Source organism: Ornithodoros turicata, chromosome 5, assembly GCF_037126465.1.
Source record: "Ornithodoros turicata isolate Travis chromosome 5, ASM3712646v1, whole genome shotgun sequence".
Taxonomy (NCBI): Eukaryota; Metazoa; Arthropoda; class Arachnida; order Ixodida; family Argasidae; genus Ornithodoros; species Ornithodoros turicata.
The window spans coordinates 1794579-1816085 of record NC_088205.1 but is presented as its reverse complement, the minus strand read 5'-3'; the positions used below and the strand labels follow the sequence as shown (position 1 = coordinate 1816085).

Here is a 21507-nt window from a genome sequence, read left to right as displayed (position 1 = left end):
GATAACACTTTGTTTCTCAATTATCGCAGCCTGCTTAACAGTTCCCACATTATCTGTAAGAATGGCGGTACGTGATTTCTGACGTGAATACGTCTTTAAGTTCGGCAGTTGGGTGGCATCCTGGAAAGCCGAGCGACACGAAAACTGTCAATCAAACCAAGGGGCGGGACGTCCAACCGGGCCACATCCCTTGTTGCGATGACAACGACGAGGAAGGCACAAAGCGGAGGAAAAAGGAGTAGCAAGCCGAATGTGCTGTTTCGTCGCCCGTCCAGTCTATTTTTTGTTGCTCTAATATGGAAGTATACCAAAAACGATGGGCAGGAGCTCACTAGAAAAGGGCAGTCTGGCACTTGGCACTGCAGTATAGGGGTCATAGCTGAACAAACTTGGCTCATCTGCAGAACAGCGGACGCCGGCCAACCCCGGAACTCTGCTACCTTGCTATAGGAGAGCGTTTTAGACTCTGGGGAATGAGTGACTTTTGTTTACACGGAACGCTGCTTATGAGGTATTAAACCAGCGCTTGGGGATTTATGCTCTTGCCTGTTGGGTCCTTCCATTGACTGTCTGACAGAGGGTTTGGAACACTCCTTAGAGTAGGAGGGTAGTACAACAAATGGCGCAAAACGTAGGGCCGTTCCTACTTTGCCAGGGCTAGGAGCAGGGGGTACGTTCATTCATCTACTTTTCTTTCAGTGCATTAGTTGGTTCCACGTTTCGCTGGGTTGCTGTGTTCCGAGATGTTCCCCAATATGGTTACGTCACGCACAGTCGAACGGCAGTGCCTGCTGTTCCTGAGTTCCCATTGGCGTCGTAATATCTGGTATCTGGAAGTTTGAAAGTGATAAGAAAACCGGTGATGTCAAACCGGTGATGTCGAAGTTGATGTCAAAAGGGTGATTCACTCTGCCGTCGTTCTGACCGCGGCTGTCTCGTTCGTTGCCAAAAGCACACAGCACTACTGCACACAACTGCAATTTGAGGTGATCTGTAGTAAAGTGCAGGACTCATCTGTCGTTTCATGCTGAATTCCGATAGCCGATTTGAACCACTTCCAGAGCAAGTCTGGCTGCTCTGTCTGGAGCAATTCTGTTCCAGTGGCAGATTGGGAGCAGAGTCTGAGTTTGAGATGGCAGTTCTGGCGTGGCATTGGGGCTAAGGCCGCTTCGCCAAAATCGGCAGAGTTCACCGAAATTCCCGCGTCATGTGGTTTCTGCTTCCGGTTCCTGCTGCTTGTTCTTGTTCTTGGTTAAGGGGTAGGGAATGTTAACCATCCGTCCCTTCTGTTTCGCTAGCATGGCGGAAGCTCCCGCTGCACAGTGTTGCACCCATGTCTACTGGTATTTCGCCTCGCATGCCAGTGCTTTTTCTCCTTGATGAGGGCGACGACTCAACAAGCACGTCAAGTAGACTCAACGAGTGGGGGGGGGAGGGAGTGGGGAGGGAATCGTTCACAAACCTGCCTTTCATGCGATGTTTCGACGGCAACCGAAGCGACCTAAAATCGTCGGTTTCATCGAAAACTTCGTTCCATGAGTACAGCGGTAGACAGATAGACGACAACTGAATATTGTCGTGTATCGTGATTGTTGTTGAATGTTATAACAGGCGGTTGTAGACTAGTTCCTTAGGCACTTCAGCCTGTCGGACCGGTAGTGCGCGAGCGTCCCCGTTTTGCTCTAAAAGGTGCGCGAATGTTCCAATCGCAGATACAGATAGTGTGCTTTCCTGTGGAGTCAGCTGACTGCTTTAAATTTGCCATTGGGATTCAACATCAGTCTCCCATGCGAAACGCATTCACGGAAAAACCTAGTGGTATTAGCCTGACTACAACCTGCACCGATTCATTTTTTTTTTAATTTTTTCCTCTCGCAAGATTATCCGTGTTAGATTGATTGTACCAAGCCTGTCTATTATAATTGTCGTGCTCTTACTCATACACCGCAACATGTCTTCAACGTATCTTTCTCTGATATAGTGTTGACATTAATCAACCAACGAACGTGTTTAAATGGCACTTGCAGAAAATCTGGCTATCCAGGCTGCTGACTTGTAGCATTTCATGAGAATAATCTGATGTATGCAAGTGAAACAGATTATTGGTGTCTTCGTTGTGTGTTTTATTCATTATCGTATCGTATGTATCCAGATAACAAATACTGAGCCCAGGAACAGTACGAATGGGGAACGCAACAAATACATGAACTGTTTAACGCTTTAAGAACAATTTACCCCATAAGGGTGCCAGATTTGCGGCGGGACAAATCTTCGGGACAAATCTTCGGGACAAATAGCTTAAAAACAATTAAAAGTCGCGACGTCACGAAGTAGAGAGAGCCCACCACACGGCAGCTCTACAGCGTCCTCTGTTGGAGAAAAAATCCTTATTGGACTGTTTTGCCTGAAAGATTCCATATCATTAAGTGGTCAAAACGCAGTTGCCCTTTAGAAGAAAAACATAAAATGGGGAGCATTATACGATCTAAGTACTTAGTTCTCGTCGTTAAAATTACGCATGGATTGAATGGTTAGCAAATTGAATTTGTAGATCGACTGAATCACATACGCAGTGTTCTCGGCGTCGATCCAAATTGAGGTTCTTACTGGACAATAAACGCTGAGACATCGGTAATTGAGTATTCACATTTTCGAAGTGAAAACACACGAGAGACAGAAAGAAAAGCACAAGGTATTGACAGGGTCTAGTAGCACCCGATAAATATTTGCGCAGTCTAATAATTACTCAGTGCATTGCTATAGCCTAGTAACCAGTAACATCTGTAATTATGTATACCTGATAATGCACGATTCAAAGCGCTACACACAGACTGGGCCATTTCACATGCGCAGGACAGAAACTGATCAAGTCTGTTCGCCTTGAACATCTCTCAGGAGGACCTTGTGGATTTCTTTGCTAAGGAAGCGACTGTGTCCCATCAACTTCCTTTCTTGTGGAAGACCATCCTCAGTAGAGTAGAGGTACGACGTAGCTACGTAAATTCAAGAACTCTCTCTCCTGCCAGCAGAGGAAAAATCAGGAAGGAAGTCAGTCTCCTGGCCGTACCATTCGTCAATGTTCGCTTCGTTAACTGTGGCCAGAAACAAGCCGGCCATCGATTCCCAATCTTGGGAACCATGTAGAGCTACTCCTCTTCCTTCACGCTGTCACTTCTCTTTCTTGAGACTCAGGGAACTCCATTACGAGTCTAATCTGCAGTTACCCCGGCCGAGATAAATGCAGCTCTCGACGATGTTTCATCAGACTTAACACATTTGCTGATCCGAGAAGCCTTTTCCGTGCATTACTCCACTATGCACTAGTAAGACTGTCCGTGCATTCACATGAGAAACATCCCTGTCGAATATTCCAGCAGGAGGGAAGAAAAAAAAAAAGCTAATAACGCTCACGGGGCGCGTCTGGGCATTTGCAGAACGCTGTGGATATATGTGAAGTGGCGTCCAGGGCACACAGAAAACGACATCACCCACCTTATCGTCTGCTATGGAATATCTTGCGGCTGAGCCTCAGGATATTCCCCATGGTTAGGAGAGCTCATAAGGACACGACGCTGAGCGCTCGCGCTCACGTGGCAGCAGAAAGCTATCTCGAATAAGGCATCCGCTATTTGAGAAAAGATTGGCGCCGCCGTGCGGCCAAACCGCCAAGTAAAGTGGTAGGCATGAGAGTAGCGCGTGAGCGTGTTCTCTTCGTATCCATGAAGGACATGGAAGGCTATTTTGGTTCTGATATCAAGACCTAGGAAGGAACATCGTCCATTTAGCACACGCATTCTTCCATTACAAGTTCGAGGAAGATCGTAAGCCGCGAGCAAATACCGGACTTTTGCGTGCGATGAATCTGCCACTTTCACGGCAAGCGAAGAAGTGATTTCCACTTACGACGGAGGAATACAGTTGCGACATTGATGTCAGCGAGCTGCAAGTCACAGTAATGTACGACGTTTTAAAGCAGTGGCCACTTTTTATGCGTGCCACCGATGAGAAACTGCATAAACCGTACGTTGCCATTCAGATGTGAAGCAGTGACGTAGAGAGTGCATGACGCTTTTCGCGGTGCTGTTAGGATATACAGTTAACTATACGGTTTACCAACGCTGGGGACAAGATATGTTGTTGTGCCCAGCAGTTTCCAATCCAGGAAAAAAAGGGACGGGGCACCAGTTAAACAAAGGTGCGTGTGTTCCGTGTCAGTAGACGAGAAAATGCTATTTTGTCCGTTTTATTGTGATATTGTCTGACGTATCATAATATGCGTGTACCGCAGACAATAAAAGTCAAAAACTTCGTATTGACTTTGTGTTGCTGAGTTAATGCAGGTGAGTAAGGTACCACAGAAATTGAACAAAATTTGTTTAAAAAGCTGTTTCGCGCGTAACACTTCTCTACCAGATTGCGGAACAAAGATGTGCAACAAAAAGTTGAGGCCAAAGTTGAGGACAAGTGACGTCGGTCTAGACCTGAGTCCGGTCCCCACCCAAAGGCAAAAGAACTGTGGGATAAGAATCCAGCCTGCAGGCTCCCGTTTTGGGAGACTGCTGCCTGTTCTTGGAGCCTGGGTCGGGTCGGGCGCGGGTTTTAGGGCCAGTGCTGTCCGTTGAAGCGCCATGCTGGTCCTACTTAGAAAGCTAGCTTCTGCTTCACGTGCCTACAAATTTGCTTCAGCAAATTCCCGCTAAGTCCCGCTACCGTCTCGCGCATGCGTCGTCATCTTTTTTTTTTTTTCAAATGGCGGTTTATCATCACGGAAGTCACAAAAGTAAACATTCTGCCAAAACCACGCGATTCTGTCCAGTGGTATGAGTCCCCCTCCACTCAACACTCCGCAATATTTCCCGAGTCATTCAAATTCAGTTCATCACAAAGGTTGACCACCCTCATCCCACTGACTAATGAGAGAATGAACAAGGAGTGCAACATAAAACACAGAGCTAAAATAGTTGATTGTGAACTTACAGCAGTATGCGAAATCCCGTTGTCGTGCTACAAAGTATTAATAGCAGGGTCGCGGAGTTGCCACTCTGGGGTTGGAACGATTCCGGAATCATTCCAGATTTATCAGAGCCCGGAATGGAATTGGAATGGAATGGAATGGAATTAGGCAATTTTTTTCGCAGGCGGAATGGAATTGGAATGGACTGGTCTGGGTGCCACACGGTCAAGGGCGAAATAACCTTGTCTTTTTGCTTTTTCCGTGATGGGTAATGCCAATCTCTTCTATAGCACTGCTGGGCTCTACCCAGTACAATTACCGGTCCCTTTTCTTTTATTGATGGAATTAAAGGAATGGAATGGGGTTGCCAAGCTATTCCAGGAGTGGGAATTGGCCATACCTTTTCATTCCGAGGAATTGAAAGGAATGGAATTATCGCAAATCTCCATTCCTCTGAATGGAATTGGAATGGAATGGGTGACCCCATTCCGCAACCAGGACAGTAGTGGCAGTTGCATCAATGAGCGGTTGACGGAACATAGGAATAATACAAAGGGCACAGTAAACGACACCTTAGCGCTTCATGTTAGTCGATGTGGCTGTAAACCAATACTGGAACAAACACTGGTAAAAGGCAAATTCAGGTCAAAAGATGAACGGGACATTTTTAAAGCATTCCTAATTTGGAAAGAATGAAGAGAGAAATGTATCGGTGAACCCTCTATCGCACTTAGCCATGAAGAACGGATATACTTAGATAGTAAGTACGGTGAATGATGGAGATATGCAATCTGTTGTGTGTTGTTTTCCGTGTGTGTTTATTTGTTCCCCTCTGGTCTGGTCCCCTTGACAAATAAATAGCTTCTTGTAGTGGAGCAGCTGGCGTGTGTTCTTTATGTCCCTTGTCCATACAGCTCCGATTTCTTCGTGTAGCTATGTAGCAACAGGCCCGCTCAGTCATTCTAATCATTCGAATTCCATTGTTTCCTCAGAGTTGCAGGCCTATTGGCCTAGGCTATTTTCTCACTGCTTCCATAACAAAACATGTGACATCATTTGTTTTGCTTGGGTTGGTTGGGCGTCCAAGTCAAAAGATCAGGAAATATGTCGCAGCTTAACCTCCAACAAAAAGAAAAGAAAAAAAAAAGAAACGTGTACTCCAACAAACACAGAAATACCAGGGGCATCGCGCTAATCGTAGCTTTTAGTCTACACATAGCTATAGTCGTCTTTTGCACAATTGCAGATGATTGCGAACCTCACTTTATCCCTACTACAGAATGAGACATCATCATCCTAACATCATAAGCTGCGGCAGCTGCCTCCGGTTCCAACCAGGGCAGCGCTGAAACATTTTTAACACGAAAACTTTACAGCCCACGAAGTCCAAGGCGTTAATGGGAATCCCCGTTGTTTTACAACTGTCGCAACAGTCGTCTCCGGCCTTTTATTACAGCTGCGTTCGGTCGCGGAGCATGGCCGTAATTTAACAGGTCCTGTTAGTCCCTCCTCGGTGAGACAGAAAACAAAAGATTCGCGATGTTTAGGTTGAGTTCCACGGGAATTTTTCTTTTTCTATATCTGTCTGTCTCTCTCTCTCTCTCGGCAACGATTTGCTTCTCACATATAATTCCACATCTATTCACGCTGGTATACCAGAATACATTGAAGCTGAGGAAAATTGTCGCGGGCCAATGAGAGATCTGACAGCGTGAAATATCTGGAAGATTCGCACAATGGCGCCGAAGCAGAAAATGCAAACACACTCATAGGGGGGGGGGGGGGGGGGGCGTTTTTGCTTTTTCCTTGCGCGCGAAGGATGGCAGGCGTTATTATATATGTATGGCATCTCGTGAAGAATTCACGATTACGTAAGTGTATGGCTCTCTTTGTGCTACATGGCGTGCAGTGATTAGGGCGTGTGCGCTTATTGTTTCACTCATAATTGCAGACATCAGCATATCATGTAATTTTCATGCGCGTACTGATCCCTGTCCCTGTAAACAAAGTAACTTCTCTATAGGAGAGGAAAACCTGAGGATTCTTTTGCCTGGTTGTGGTTGAGCACGTAAGTACAGCTTCGCCACATTATCAGACATATTCAGGTGAAGCATCCTTTACATGGGACGGTGAACATTTGCGATGTATTTGGGTGGGTAACTTGTACCACGGAGTTATTTGGGGGGAAATGAAAAAGCAAACGGAGATCATACTGTGTAATTACAATAGCGCCATCCTTTTTCTCTTTCACTCGCTTCACATCTAATTCTGAGGTTCTTGCAGGTGGAGTGTTTCAGGAGTGCTCCGAGGATTCATTGAGTTCAGATACAGATGTTGTACGAGAAGGCGCACACCTTTGATATAAATTCATTCGTATGATTTATTGTTGGTGGTGGTGTTTTTTTCATAGAATTTACGTTTTTCTTGTCGGTGATGTGGGTGACACTTCGGGAATTTCACGTAACGTCTTGGCGTTTTGGATCGGTGCATGGTAAAGTAATTAAATTATTTAATTATAATAATTTAATTACAGATTCGTTACCTGATAAAATCAGCAATTTATTAGATTATAAGTAACCAAAAAAAATTCTTCAAAATTCAAAAAGTGCAGAAGGTGCTGGGCCCATGGTCAACGAGCACTCAACTGCCAGCTTTGCGAGCCGTTACACAGTTTTTAAGGGACACCAAGCTGTTAGACGGGCTATGACCCTGTCTGTGGCGTTCGTCGCCGCTTCGCGACATCTTCAGTGGGTGTGGGTGGATGTGTCTGGCATTCCTTTCCTTAGGTGATCTGGGGTAGCCGGCCCTCGTGATGAGGGCTACAATCCCCCTTTTTTTTTTCCTTTCAATCATCATCATCATCAAGACATCGTTATATACAGGGTAATTCACCTAACGTGTCACAAAAACACATTTAAAAAACTACTTCTCTTCAAATTATGTTTATCTTCGGCGAACATTTGCGATGACACTTGGATCAATTTTCGGTCATGAGAAATTGAATTTTCTCATTTGAACTTCGAAATTTGCCAAGACAGAAACAGACAGCGCATGTCTGTTTTACCCCATGTCATCACAAAATATATTCTCTGGTACAATGGCAATAGCGGGAAAAATTTTGAAAACCTTCGTTTTTGAGAGGCGTAAGTTGCCGTCACTGCTCAATTCTCCGCCAGATTAATGCAAATGCATTGGCTCAGCGAATTTCGGAATTCAATTCAGAAACTAAAATTTCTCGCGACCGAAAATTCATTAAAGTGCCCGTATGTCATGGCAATTAAGAGTTCGCCGAAGATAAACTCCGTTGATCCCATAATTTTCGGACAATTCGATTTTTCAATATATTTTTTGTGGCGCGTTAGGAGAAACATCCTACTACATAAACCGTCGGCTCACTGGAAACAAGTGTCGTAACCAAGACCACTACCCAATTATTCACCACAGACAAAGGCAGCCTCTATCTAAATATGGGTCCGCCTACTCTTTCACCGATCCCGAACCTATTTCGGTTCGAGCGCTCAGATTCTCCAAGGCAAACCATTCCCTTAGCGTGAGCCTTCACAAAATACCAACCTGTGCGCTCCCCTTCTGTTTGGCTTTCCACTTTGCCTCTATAACGTTCGGCCCGCACACTATACAACTGACCTACCCGGCATTGTATTGATTCAGCATCCAGCTATACGATCCACTTTCTAAATGAAGGAAACTTCAAAAGAGCTTCACTTTAGATGACGGCGGCTAGTTTAAAGAACCGATCCTACTTCGTAGTTTAATCAAATACCTGCATCTCTATTTCGAAGTTCGTGAAGAGCACGCCCTTAAAGCATGACGAGCATGACAATGAATGGTTCAGCGAATTCAACTTCGCGCAAGTTCAGATGAGCGGCATAATTTTGTTTCTGTGTTTCGACGCGGATTTAGTACTTCTCTTTCAAGGGAACATAAATCGAAATAAAAACTAGGACGTAACTAACGGATGATTTGTTAGCCCTTTTCTACATACCGCTTCCGGTGTTATGATCTCCAGTACTTCAGTTACGCATGAACTGACCCATTCGTTCTGGCAAGACATGTTTTAAGAACACAAACTTGAAGCCGTCTATGAATACATAATATGAAAGATGGAGCAAAGAAAGTATATAAAGAGCATAGCGAAGGAAAAGTTGAACAACACAGTGGCGACATCAAAGGTTACCCCAAAGAATGCCTCGAGCTAAAATTCAGACAACAGTTTCTCACTGTTTTGTACATTTTTTCCTCTGAAAGCGAAAGAGGTGATGTGCCTCAGCGTTGGAACAGAATAAATATTGGCTTCCCCTAAAGTTTGGTGAAGGGCCTCGAGGTGGTGGGCGTGCTGCCAACGTTTCGAAAAGCGTGCTCATTTGAATTGCGAAACTGGTTCCACAAAGTCAAAGTTTTCTACACAGTTCAGTGTGCCGAAGCTTACGTTCTTTCCAATATCTCGAGATAGCGGATAGCTGAGTGTTTAGTACTTTAATACTTTACTTTAGTACTTTACTTTATAGCCCGCTAAACTATCGACTGATCTTTCAATGGTATTTCAGGTAGTGAAACTCCATCGAGGTCAGTACTGCTAGAATACTTTACAGTTGTGGCATAATTTCTATGAAAGCGCTCTTAAGGAGGAGGGTCTGTTTACCATGTGGTATTCAGTGGTAGAGAGCTCGAGCGGCTTTGTTCAACAGCGAAAACAATACAGTGACAGGCTTATGTACGTACACCCTTATGGTACCTTTTATTGACGTACAATAGGTTTAAAAAAATGTGCCGAAACGGCGATGCCCCCACGAGCATTTCGGATCGTCCGTGCTGCCATCATGATGCACAGGAGCTATGTATCGCCATTCCATGTAATTACTGCTCAAAAAGGACAAGTTGAAACACATGTAATGCACCGGAGTCGTTTTTGATGACGTACGCAGCAGTACGATTCGCGCTGCCATGATTAATCTGTATCATCGCTTATATTCCCCATTGTGCGCTCGCATCGTTGCATGCCCTCGATTGTGAACTGCTGGATGCCCTATAACATTCACTCCAGACGCTAAAGAAACCGCCAGAAAAGAAAAAGAGCAGAAAAAAAGAGAGGGGAACGACCTGTAAGAAAGAAGGGTGTTCATCTGGGATGCAGAGAAAAACAACATTAGCACCACAGTCGTGCATTGCTACGGCTCAATAAATAACTCGGCACAACGCCTGAGAGGGGAATGACATATTCACTTAAAGGTGAGTAACGACCGCTAAATCCATTCTGCGGGTCATTTGTTAGGAAGGCGGCTAAGTTTTGTGGGACAGGTGGGAACAAAATTGCGGAGCAAGCAAAAATAAATCATTTGCATGGGGAAAAAGAAAAAAACTCTGCTGCCTTCACCGACGATATTTTCAACGATCCCCCCCCATCCAACGGAGGCGTTAATGCGAGTCTTGATTACATGAGGAACTATGAATAAAGTGCGATGTCCCTCGTGTATTGATTTTGAATAGATTATTACTTCGCGTTCTACAATCATCTTTCACCGATATTGTGTTTCCTTTTTTTATCACCAAATTACATCTTGCATGCGTGAACGGCTTGAAAATATTTTTTGCTCCCCTTATCGTTTATCGTGACGGAATATCGATCATATCAACCCATTATCGAGCTGGACAGAATATGGGTTTCTCACCCGTCTTTTTTTTTCTTTCTTTCTGTTCATGTCAATGAAGTTAAGTATATCGGCCAACTGAACCGTTGCAGGTCAGTAGCAGGAGACACAAGAAAAAAAGAGAGAAAAAGCTACAGGAGCAACAACAACAACAACATATATATTGTGATGATGAAGTGGGGAGGTTTTCCACTCTAGGAGTGGAACGCTACCCCATAGCTAGGGGTCTAATATGAGTGGTGACAATGATCAGTGATGACGATGAGAGATGACGGGAATGATCGAAGTGGAGATGACGATGCTGGACGTGATCGTGGGGGTGGGAGTGTCCGAGGGCGCTGCTGGGGTCATAGTGAGTCCTTCAGGCCTGTCGCCTCAAAGAAGTCAACCACGTGACGTAAGGCCGCCCTGGAGTCGGCCGCGGTGTCCCAAGGGCCGAGGATGGTCGACAAGTCGAAGGGGCGGCAGCCAAGGGTGGCAAGCTGCGACTGCAGTGTACGCCTCTCGTTGACATAGGCCCGGCAGCGAAGGAGTATGTGCTCAACGTTGGCAAGTACGCCACACTCGTTGCACATAGGGCTAGCCTCACAGCCTAGCTGGTATCGATAGGACGGAGAGAAGGCCACATTCAGACGTAGTCTGTGGATGAGTGACTTCAGGGGACGAGGAAGCTTTGCAGGCAGTCGGTATGACAGCGTTGGGTCTATATTTCCCAAAGAGGACATAGCTGGAATGTCGTGTTGCCACTGTAGGGTAGACCAGGAGCAAATACAGTATACGATATATTTGATAGAAATACGATATATTCCTGGAAATTCTCTCACTGCATTCTCCTGTAGGAATGAGTTGAGGAGTGAATTCTTGGGGAGAAAGAAAAAAGGGAAGGGCAGTTTGAACAAATGCGATATAGGTCCCAACTTAGTTCTCTGGTGTAAATCGCTCGCGCACTCACCTGAATGATGTTCGAGTGCGAAGAACTGCCGCTTATTCCCGCACAACAACACTTCCAATCAAAGTTTCAAACTTTGGGCAGCAAGGTCGCATGACCCCCACTCTTAATGACATTTCGATACCCTGGGAAAAGGATCAGAAAAAGGGCCACCTTGGGGCACCGGAAAATGATGTTGTTTCTGAAAAGCCCCTCTCGCCGCGCAAACGTTGAAGTGGCGCAAGACAAACGATGCCTCCTTTGGGGAGAGGAGGGGAAAGGGGGGACGAAAGACGATATCATTATTACAGGTTGACAAATTTCAAGGACAGGGCTTGCCCCCGGCGAAGCCCAAGAAAAGTAAGAAGAGTTGCCCTATGATTGAAAGCGCCCTGAGGTTTTTAACCGTTGCGGCGTCACGTTTCTTAGCTCCTCGGTAGCTAATGGCTCTCAAGGGGTCAACCAATGCCAGAGCACACAAAATAAAACACAATGAGTTTCCCTTTTAGGAAAGCACTACTGAAAGAGAAAAGGTGCGCGCTCACTCGTGCGATAGGGTGCTCGTGGGTGTTGCAGATCGTTACCATCACTGCCGGTGATGGCTGTGCTGTCTCGGGGTTTTCCTTTGTTTGCCTCAGACGTATATCTGCACAGTTCTCTTAGAAGTCGGCCCAGGACGCACATTCCCCCAGAGCGTTAGTCGTAACGTTGCCCACCTCTGTGAGGCCCTTTCTGCCACGGCCGCCACCACCGTTACTGCCTTTGTCTCGTGCATTTGTTTTCTCTTTGTCTCGTCGGACTTCAGCCGAGATCGTGTGGACCTGGGAAACTCCCGTACTAGCTCGCATGTCTCAGTGGTTAGCGTACTGGCCACGCCATGTCGAGACTGGAAGGTACCCGGGTTCGAATCTCGGTGCAGGCTGTGCTCTCTGGGGTTTTTCCTGGGTTTTCCTCAGACGCTTTGAGACATATGTCGGCACAGTTCCATTAGAAGTCGACCCAGGACGCACATTCCCCAAGAGCGTTAGTCGTGACTTTGCCTGACCTAGTCGTGACGTGACGTGAAGACGTCCTCGTCCTCTCCTCACGGGCGTTGGCGAGGTGAGGGATTTTTTAAAGAAAAAGATTGTGGTGACGTGAGCTGAAGAACGAAAAGTTAAGCGAGCGATTTGTTGTGAAACTGAAGCCGACAATATGGCACTGAAAATGAGGAGGCCAATGCGTTGCTGGGGAGGTCAAGAAAATATCAAGAAAACCAAAATTGCTGGTGAGGTGAAGAAAACTCTAAACGGATCTGAGGTGAGGTGAGGCGAGGCGAGGAGAAATTCTGTTGGCAAAAACTGAGGCGGGGGCAAAGATCGTCGTAACGGCATTTGGTCAACCCTTCCTGAGACACCCCTCGGACGTTTTCGAACAAACGGTGGCACAGTCCGCTATGAAGTAGACCCAGTATGGACGGTACCTTCTCCCCCCTCTCCCCGCCCCAGCATCATGCCACCGCCATGAGCAGACAAAAAACGGCACAACCACCCAACCGGTGTAGGTATGCCCATGCGTATACCTCAACAGCACCACGGCAGCAAATAGTATTTAGAACACGTTGTGGCGACCTGTAGCGACTTTCGTCCCCATTTTTGTTTTCTGGTTCCCACCGTCATCCCCATCGTCGATCTTTCAAGAGTTAAAAAAAAAAAGAAAATGTTGTCGGCAGACCTGTTCTCACTAGACTTGACAATACATTCCAACCATCATTCCTTTGATGGTGTACGGTTTGTAACGTATGCGACTCGACATTCGTTTCCAGAGGCATCCCTTATGTGGAACCTGGAATTACTTGGCTAAGACATAGTAAATATTTACGCGAGCCATCCTGTAACATTGATGTTCTGAAAAATTCAGTGGTAGTTTAGCGGTAAATGCGAGAGAAATGAGCTAGCATTAAGCGCCCTTTCCGGTCTATATTTGACTTCTGGGTATCCAGTTCCGGTCTAAACCAGACTTCCGGTCGTTCACTTCCGGTCTAACCTGATCTTTAAACTCAACTTTCTTGCTTTAATTACCTCTGATTACCTTAAATTACTCTTACCCCTTCAACTACAATTTCGTATCACTCATCTTCATTTACATTTACCCTCTTACCTCCCGTTTACATCTTCACTTATACCTCTGCCTCGGAGGGGCTTCACCATCTCTCGCACTCACTCACTCACTTATCCCTCCCCCCCCCCCCGCACACACATTCACACACGCACCCGCACAAACGCGTTAATAGTTCTTTTCCATTTCAACCAGATACTGTAATTATCTGGAATGCTGGCTTATGTGGGACCAGCAGGGTGTGCTGGTTTATGTTGGCCCCACAAGGACGCAGGGTCTGTGGGAATTTTGACGAGGGCTTTCAGACTATCTTTAAGCTAAATGAGAAGTTCCATGTACTATCTAATAGTTTGTGAAGTCGCATAGGTTAACTTTCATTGCATGTATGGTTTGTGTTATGATGTGTTTATCACTCCTACGGCAGCAATTACGGGTGCGAGTAGTACTGCTCAATAAAATAAACTACATAAGTAAATAAAGATGGGAGTCCCTGGCCTGCAGAATTCTCAGAAGTGTGGAGGAAGAACGCGGAGCACCTAATCATATACTGTAGACGCTCCACGGATCTATCCGGTACATAATGTGCCCTTACCAGGGTTCCGGTGTGAAATGAAAACCGGAACCGAAAAAAAAAATGAGGGGTGAACCGGATCGGGACGAAAACCATAAATAATTTTATGCTCCGGAGAGAACATAAAGCCAAAAAACGGAAAAAGAAAACATAATAAATCTCGTCTTCAGTGTTATACTTTTTTTTTTCTTTGCGTTCTTCAACTACGGTCTTGACTGGCCTTGTACGTCTTCGTGCTCCAGAGAGAAACCGAAAAAAAAAAAAGTTTTCGGTTTTTGGTTCAAGTTGGAAATTTAACTACTTGGACCTCAAGAGCAGATACCGCAAGAGCAGAAGTGCACAATACATTGCACCCATCGGTGTTTAGGTAGGAAACTCTGAAATTCATTCTCTCGGATCCAGGGTCCCGTCTTTCCCCGGAAATACTCGACGATTTGCTCTTATTTAGGTCAACTACGTTGTAGTTATCTGTGCGCGAACCTCACATCACAACAATGTGCCAGAACGCAAGATGGGCTCGTTGTTTTTCTCAAGCCACTTGGTGGGACCTTGCAACCTCGCTTTTTTTCTCTCCCTGTGTTTGATATCTTATTTATTTGATATGTTGGATTATTTTCGCTGCAGTCAATTCTCCTTACATCATGTGACACTGAACCGGCTCGAACCGGTTTGGAACCGTTATTTTTTACTCCGGAGCTGAACCCCAAAAACCGTTTTCGTTGAGCCGAAACAAAAACCGGAACGAAAAGCGTTTCGGTTCGACACCCTGCCTGGTACGTCTCCAAGGATACATCTTGCTTCGCGTCTCCGTGCTAAAGAGCTTGTGTTTTTACTTTGTACCTCATACTGTAGAACCAGGTTGATATTATGCCGTTTCCCAACGTTCGTTTTCCCGTTACTTGTGCAGGGTTTCGACATTATAGTTGTTTCGACATATACACAGACTGGCGTTCTTGCACCTGAGCCCCTCAGGAAGCAAGCGAGAATAACTATATACCATAAATGAGCAACGATAACCTACACAACCTAAAACACTGAGCCCGTCACAAATCACACCCAATGGGTGACCTCTGAAGGTTTACAGTCCACATTGTGTTAGATCAGGCATGCGTCTTAATTAAACGTCGCCCATCGTTCCTTCCTTCACTTCAATTCCCCACGTAAACAACGACCAGAAACTAAATTTGCACCTCTGTTCATTACACAGGGCGCCTTGCTTTATACGGCAACCAACAACTTCCGGCCACTCTCGCGGTCTCATGTGGGCTAACATTGGTAGGCTAACATAGTGACGCCGACTACCTTCTATTATGGTACACGCGCACAGTCAGGAAGCAGGTTCCGAGATGATGATCCCGAAAGCCATCAGTTATCTTCTGGCTCCTCAAGCAAAACTCTTAAGAAGCAGAACAAACAGGAACAGGAAGCCTTGGGCCATCGCTAATGAAATATCAACATCGGCTGTCGTTGCCATAGTGATAAGGCGGATATAAAAGAACAACGAACGGAGTGGGACAAAAGCATACCCATTCAACGCCGGCAGGTAAGCAGGCATCCCGAATACGTTCTTCATCTTCTCAGGAGAAAGAATTTATGGTAATTGGTCGGCGTTCAGCAAACAAGACAGTGTGTAAAATTGTCTCATTTTCTGAAAGGCATCTACACGAACGTGAATAGTTCCGTGAAATTGTCTGGTTCATCCAAATCACATCGTCTCATGAAATTGTTCAATTTTTTTTTTTTTTATCGTGGTGGTGGTGCTGGTGAAAGGCCTCACAGAGGTGGGCAACGTCGCGACTGACGGGGAATGTGCGTCCTGGGCCGACTTCTAAGGGAACTGTGCCGACGTATATGTCTGAAAGCGTCTGACGAAAACCCAGGAAGAGGCCTAGACAGCACAGCCGGCACGGCGATTCGAACACGGGTACCTCCCATGCAGTCTCGACGTGACATGGCCAGCAGGCTAACCACTGAGCCACGCGAGCTGGTCTTCTTTGTGGTGACCCGGGAATAGACCGTTTCAGAAAGGCAAGCGCCACCTGTGGCACGCAAGGGTTCATCGAAATTTCGAGCGCTTTAAAGCATTATGAGACGGCCAGAGGCGGAGGTAGAGGAAGAACAACATTCCCAGTGCAGCAGCGTCAGTCAGGGTAAACCATAACCGAAGCAGACGACAGAGCAATGTCCCTCAAAGTTCCCATGCTGCTTTGCGCCGTGCGCATCTTTTTGTCCATTTCCCTTCAGCATCATATGCCCGCGCGCGGTATTTTCTGCACCAATCCAAGCGTTGTCTACGGAACGTAGAGACCATGCTCGTGCAGACGCCTTTTCCTTAACATCCCGTTAATGCCCTGCCACGTAGGCAAAGAAACTTTATTCTTCATTTGCTTTTGTTCTTGAAATTGCAAGAAGACGCTGGTCCCCGTTCCAGTATTTAGTAGAACTGGACAGGCATGGGAGCATTTGTAGCTTCGAGCATTGACATCACCAGGTCATGTGAGCTGCATGTCATACGAAGGATACGGAATCTATATTCACCCATAAGCCCCTTATGGGATACTGAGCAACAAATTAAGTGGCAGCTTTCTTCACTAATCATCACGGTGCGCGTTTGTTGAACAAAGCAGTAAAAATGTAAATATATTTATTCTTAATTTTTCCGTGTCCGCGTCGCGAAGCAACTGGGGCTAAAAATGCCAGTAAACTGCTCTAACGGAATAAACGCTGACAATGCCTTAGGTTCGTGGAGGGCGTAAAACAGGCACGATGCTCTATTGTGTCGGCTTTATATATATATATATATATATATATATACTCACTATGTAAATACTATACCATATAAATTCAACTGAAACAACCGGTATATATACAGGGTGTTCCAGTTAAATCCCTGGGCTAAATAATTCGCGAACAGGTGTACCAATTGAAGAACTCTCTTTGTTACGAGTATCTGTCCGATCCCACCTAGAAGCTGCGCACCATATGAATGAGTGGGAGGCCCTCGTTACGTAACTAAAAATTCCGGCGAGTTTCTTGAAAAACATGACCTCTAAAGCAGGCCGCCTTCGGCTTTAAAATGGGTACTGCCCCTTTTGGGACCTTCAGTGGACGATTTTAGAGAAAATCTGCCACCCAAGAGGGTCATTTGTTGCTGTAATTAATTGCTTTCGGTTTACATATTTTTGTAGCGGCTGGTCGCGGTGAAACGCAAAAGGACGCTCTTCCACTCCCTTATCCACCAATGAATGACGTGTTTTTGAGCTTACTTCGCAATGGGGAGTGCTGAAGAAAAAGTAACAGCGTCAGACAGGCTTCGCCGGTCCCCACCCCGCTTAATTGACTGATATGCGCTCTTTGTCTGTTATGATCGCACGGACTAAACAGAGTTAATCACATAGTACCTTGATATCACACGGTTTCCATTTTTTCTTCAGCAATCCTCATTGCGAAGTAAGCCCCAGAACACGTAATTCATTAGTGTATGAAAGAGTGGAAGGGTGTGCTTTTGCGCTTCACCACGACCAGCCGCTACAAAAATATGTAAACCGAAACCAATTAATTACAGCAACAAATGACCTGCTTCGGTGGCAGATTTTTCTTTAAAACGTGTCCACCGGAGGTCCCAAATGGGGTAGTACCCAGTTTAATGCCGACGGCGCCCTGCTTTAGAGGTCATATTTTCCACGAAGCTCATTTGCATTTTTATTTAAATAAGGAGCCCCTCGCACTCATTCACACGCTGCGCGGAGCATATGTTTACAATTCGTCGCGCACTCCCAGACGAGGACAGCTGTTTCGCTCTACTTGGAGCTCTTCAGCCCGGCGCAAGGAAGTGACACGATCTTGGTTCGGCGCTAACAGTGCGCCTCGGCGAGACTTTCTCTGTGGCTGCACGTCTCGCCAAGACGCACTGTTATAGCGCCGAACCAAGATCGTGTCACTTCCTTGCGCCGGACTGAAGAGCTCCAAGTAGAGCGAAACAGCTGTCCTCGGCTGTGAGTGGGCGATCAAATTGTAAACGTATATATATAATACACGCACCTCTGCGCGCAGGACCAGAAGGGCGCGGGGAGTATCAGAACCGCATGCAATCGCAGAACGGGCGGCAACCGTCGCATGGAGCTTGTATGACGGAACACGCTCCTCTGAGCATCCCAAGAAAGCTGTGGCAGTGTATATCGCCCCTCAAAGGTAAATCCAGAGATATTTGCGCATGCCTCAATGCCAGTCAATGCACCCACATACGTGCCCAAAACTACAAGTATAAACTTGTATTCATGTACTTCTTGTACATTCATGTGGGACTCGATGGCTAAGATATAGTGGTATGAGGCACCGCCATGTCATCAGCAAGCATACATGGTGCGATTCGCGGGATGAGCGTCACGACAAAAACGCTGCAGGCGTGTTCAAAAAGAGGACGCCACGTTCAACCAGGAAAGGAGATGGATTTTTTACCATCACGCAAGACGTTGCATATTGGTAAAGAAACGGCTCCCGCGTTTCTAAAGTGGCCATCCGCACGATTGCCATATAGGACAGAAAACAGATATTGAGGGCGAATAAGGTGAAGTCTCGAGAAAGGGCCAATACGGCATGATTGATCGTTTTGTGTTCTGTAGAGAGCACAAGACCCGGCTAGCCGGGTTATGTATCCGTAAAACATGTAAAGTACAACTCTCTGCTTCTGTTATGGCGTTCGTGGCATTTCAAGGGTTTCTGCGTGCGCGGGCCAACTACACTGGCCATCACTGATTATATGCATATCTTCTTTTCTTTATTTTTTCTTTGTGTTGAGGGCACGTGGGTATCGTCGTGCTATTAGTCAATTCGTGCATGCGGACAGAAATTTTATGCACAAATTCGGGCATGCGATAACCTCAGTCAATAAATTTGGGGACACCATTATTCGGTTATGACACTTTCAATGAGGTCATTAATTGCCCCACCCTATGCCATAATTACTGCACTAAGGAAAGCAATGCAAAGGCTGATCGATTTTAAGCAAGGTGCGCTCCATCTCAAGAAAGAACGGCGAAGGCTTCACAATCGCTAGATTGTTTCCTTATGCGCTTAACAGCAGCCGAAAGTTTTTTTTACCTGACATAATTGGAACGGAGATGTCACTATGTACCGCCTATTCACATACCGTCCAACTTGTGTCCAGGATATCAAGCTCTCCATTTTTGTGTTCCCTTTTTGATAAGCAGCCTATACTCTGTCCTTGCTCCTTGGTACAGGTTGGGATGAAAGCTTACGGAACACGCGAGCGGTGTACCTTTTCTTAGGCGCGACACCCTAGCAGCTGCCGGGAGCCGGTGACTTCATTCTTTCGGTGGAGCAGAAGGGTACCATGTAGGCGACACGACACACAGCGATAGTTCCGGCGTCGTTCGGGTGTGCCTGAGAAGTGTTAGCTACAGCTTTGTATCACTAAAGGCCTGTTCCGACATAATGCGATTTGCTATATAGCGCCAGAAAACAGCGCGATATTTTCGTCCTCGCCGTGCGCCAAACCGCTAAAAATTAGCGCTTGCAGGAGTTGAGCTCGTGTCAACTTTTTCAGAGCTGGTAGTGATGGTGAAAGGGCTTTTTCAGAGCTAATATTAGCACTACGTTCATGTTGGCCAATGAGGAGGCCCTTCAGCGATGACGTCGCGTCGCGTGTCCTTGTCTGTGTTTTTCGTTTTTTTTTTTTTTGTCCCCTAGTCTCGGGTTTTTAAGTTATGGGTAAATGAGTTGTTTTGCTTCCGCATTTCACGGCACGGCGACCGCATTGGAACCGGCGAATCTGTCATCGAAATTGTCGTAATTTTTCTTCTTCTTCTTGATACTGGGTTCAGTCAGTTGATCGAACTTGTTCGTCCGCATGATGTCCAGCTCCGGAGGCGCCATGATGGGAGAGACCGGATACAACCGCCGAACTTCCGCTAAATTATAGCGCAAGCGTCGCTTTGCAAGTGTGAACCGTCCGATAGTAGTGAGTACTGTTTTTTAGCGCTATAATAGCGCGCTTAACAGCGCACACTTCACCCCTCAGGAACAGTGAACTCACCCGATTCCGCCAGCCGCTAGTGTGTCACACCGAAGGAAAAGTACGCCGCGTGCCTGCTCCGAGTGCGCAAGGTTCGTCAGATACCTGACGTATCTAACGTGTCAGTAACGTGTCAGTAACCTGACGTGTCAGTAACGTGTCAGTAACCTGACGTGTCAGTAACCTGAGCCTCGAAAGTATGGTCCGCGTATTAGTCCGTGTCAACCTAACCTTTGTGACGCCAGACCACATACCATTTGCCGCCCTTGAACAGCGCTGCTTCATCCGAATGATCCTTAGCCCAGTAAGAGAATCAGATTTTTGAATCCTCTATTTCGTTTTTATTAATGCCATATTTTACGTTTCCGTGTTTATGGGCTACTTTATAATAGATTAATATTTCGCTTTGATTTATTTAAATCATGAGCGGTTGTTCTTTGTAAGAGTAGCAAATAAAGCGTCTTAGAATACACCTGAACCAACCTACCTCTGATTCCTCAGCCCAGAATATTCTGTTATGTCCCACAGGTGGCCCCTCTAAGGTCGACTGTTTTGACACCTTTTACAAGTGGAGGCGTCTACCCCTGTTTAGGAATGGGACATGCATAATTTCATGTCATTCACAACACATAAAAAAGCTTCGTTATGATAATACTTTGATTTCGCTTTGTTTTGTCATTAAACGTAACCGTGCGTTTCTCAGAGCCGTAACCCTGAACTACATTCCTCCAGACCCTGACAGGCATATTAAAGAAATAGCGTTCCACTTACCTACATGATGTACAACGCTGTGATCACAATAGCAGCGTGCGGTACTCCAGCCCGTCCGAACCAACTGCACACAAGACGCGTTACGAAGTTACCTGCACTGTGCGCGCACACCCACACATAATAAGTGACTCAAGAATCATATGTTGTCGTGGAATCTTTGTGTCCAGCTTCAATTACAACCGCAGCAATCCCGGCGTAGCTTTGAGCATACCATGTTTCGAATGCTTTGCAAGAAATTCTTTCGCGTTCACCTTCAGCAGCACAACCGTATTCCAGACGTGAGACTATCTTGTTGATGACACGTGCGGCGATAAGGAATCACGTGGTACTATGACTCGCTAGATGCGGAGATTGCGCGTACGGATGGTTGCTCACGAACTCGACCTTGTTACCCAACAAAAGGTGACGTGGTGGCGGTTGGTTATCATATTTGAGTGAGAGGAGGAAAGCGCACGCATACATGGAGGCAGCACACGGCCCGTGTGC

General features: G+C 46.2%; 1 protein-coding gene across 1 annotated transcript in view; it reads right to left on the bottom strand.

Moving 5' to 3' along the window:
- The window catches only part of LOC135393791 (cell adhesion molecule Dscam1-like), a 384001-nt gene extending 362710 nt beyond the window's left edge, over positions 1-21291 (bottom strand). Inside the window, exons 1-2 of the mRNA XM_064624063.1 lie at positions 21022-21291; positions 20738-20834 (exon numbers count right to left, since the gene is read on the bottom strand). The gene's annotated coding sequence lies outside the window, so the exon portion shown is untranslated. The remainder of the gene's footprint in view (positions 1-20737; positions 20835-21021) is intronic.
- Positions 21292-21507: the final 216 nt, after the last annotated feature.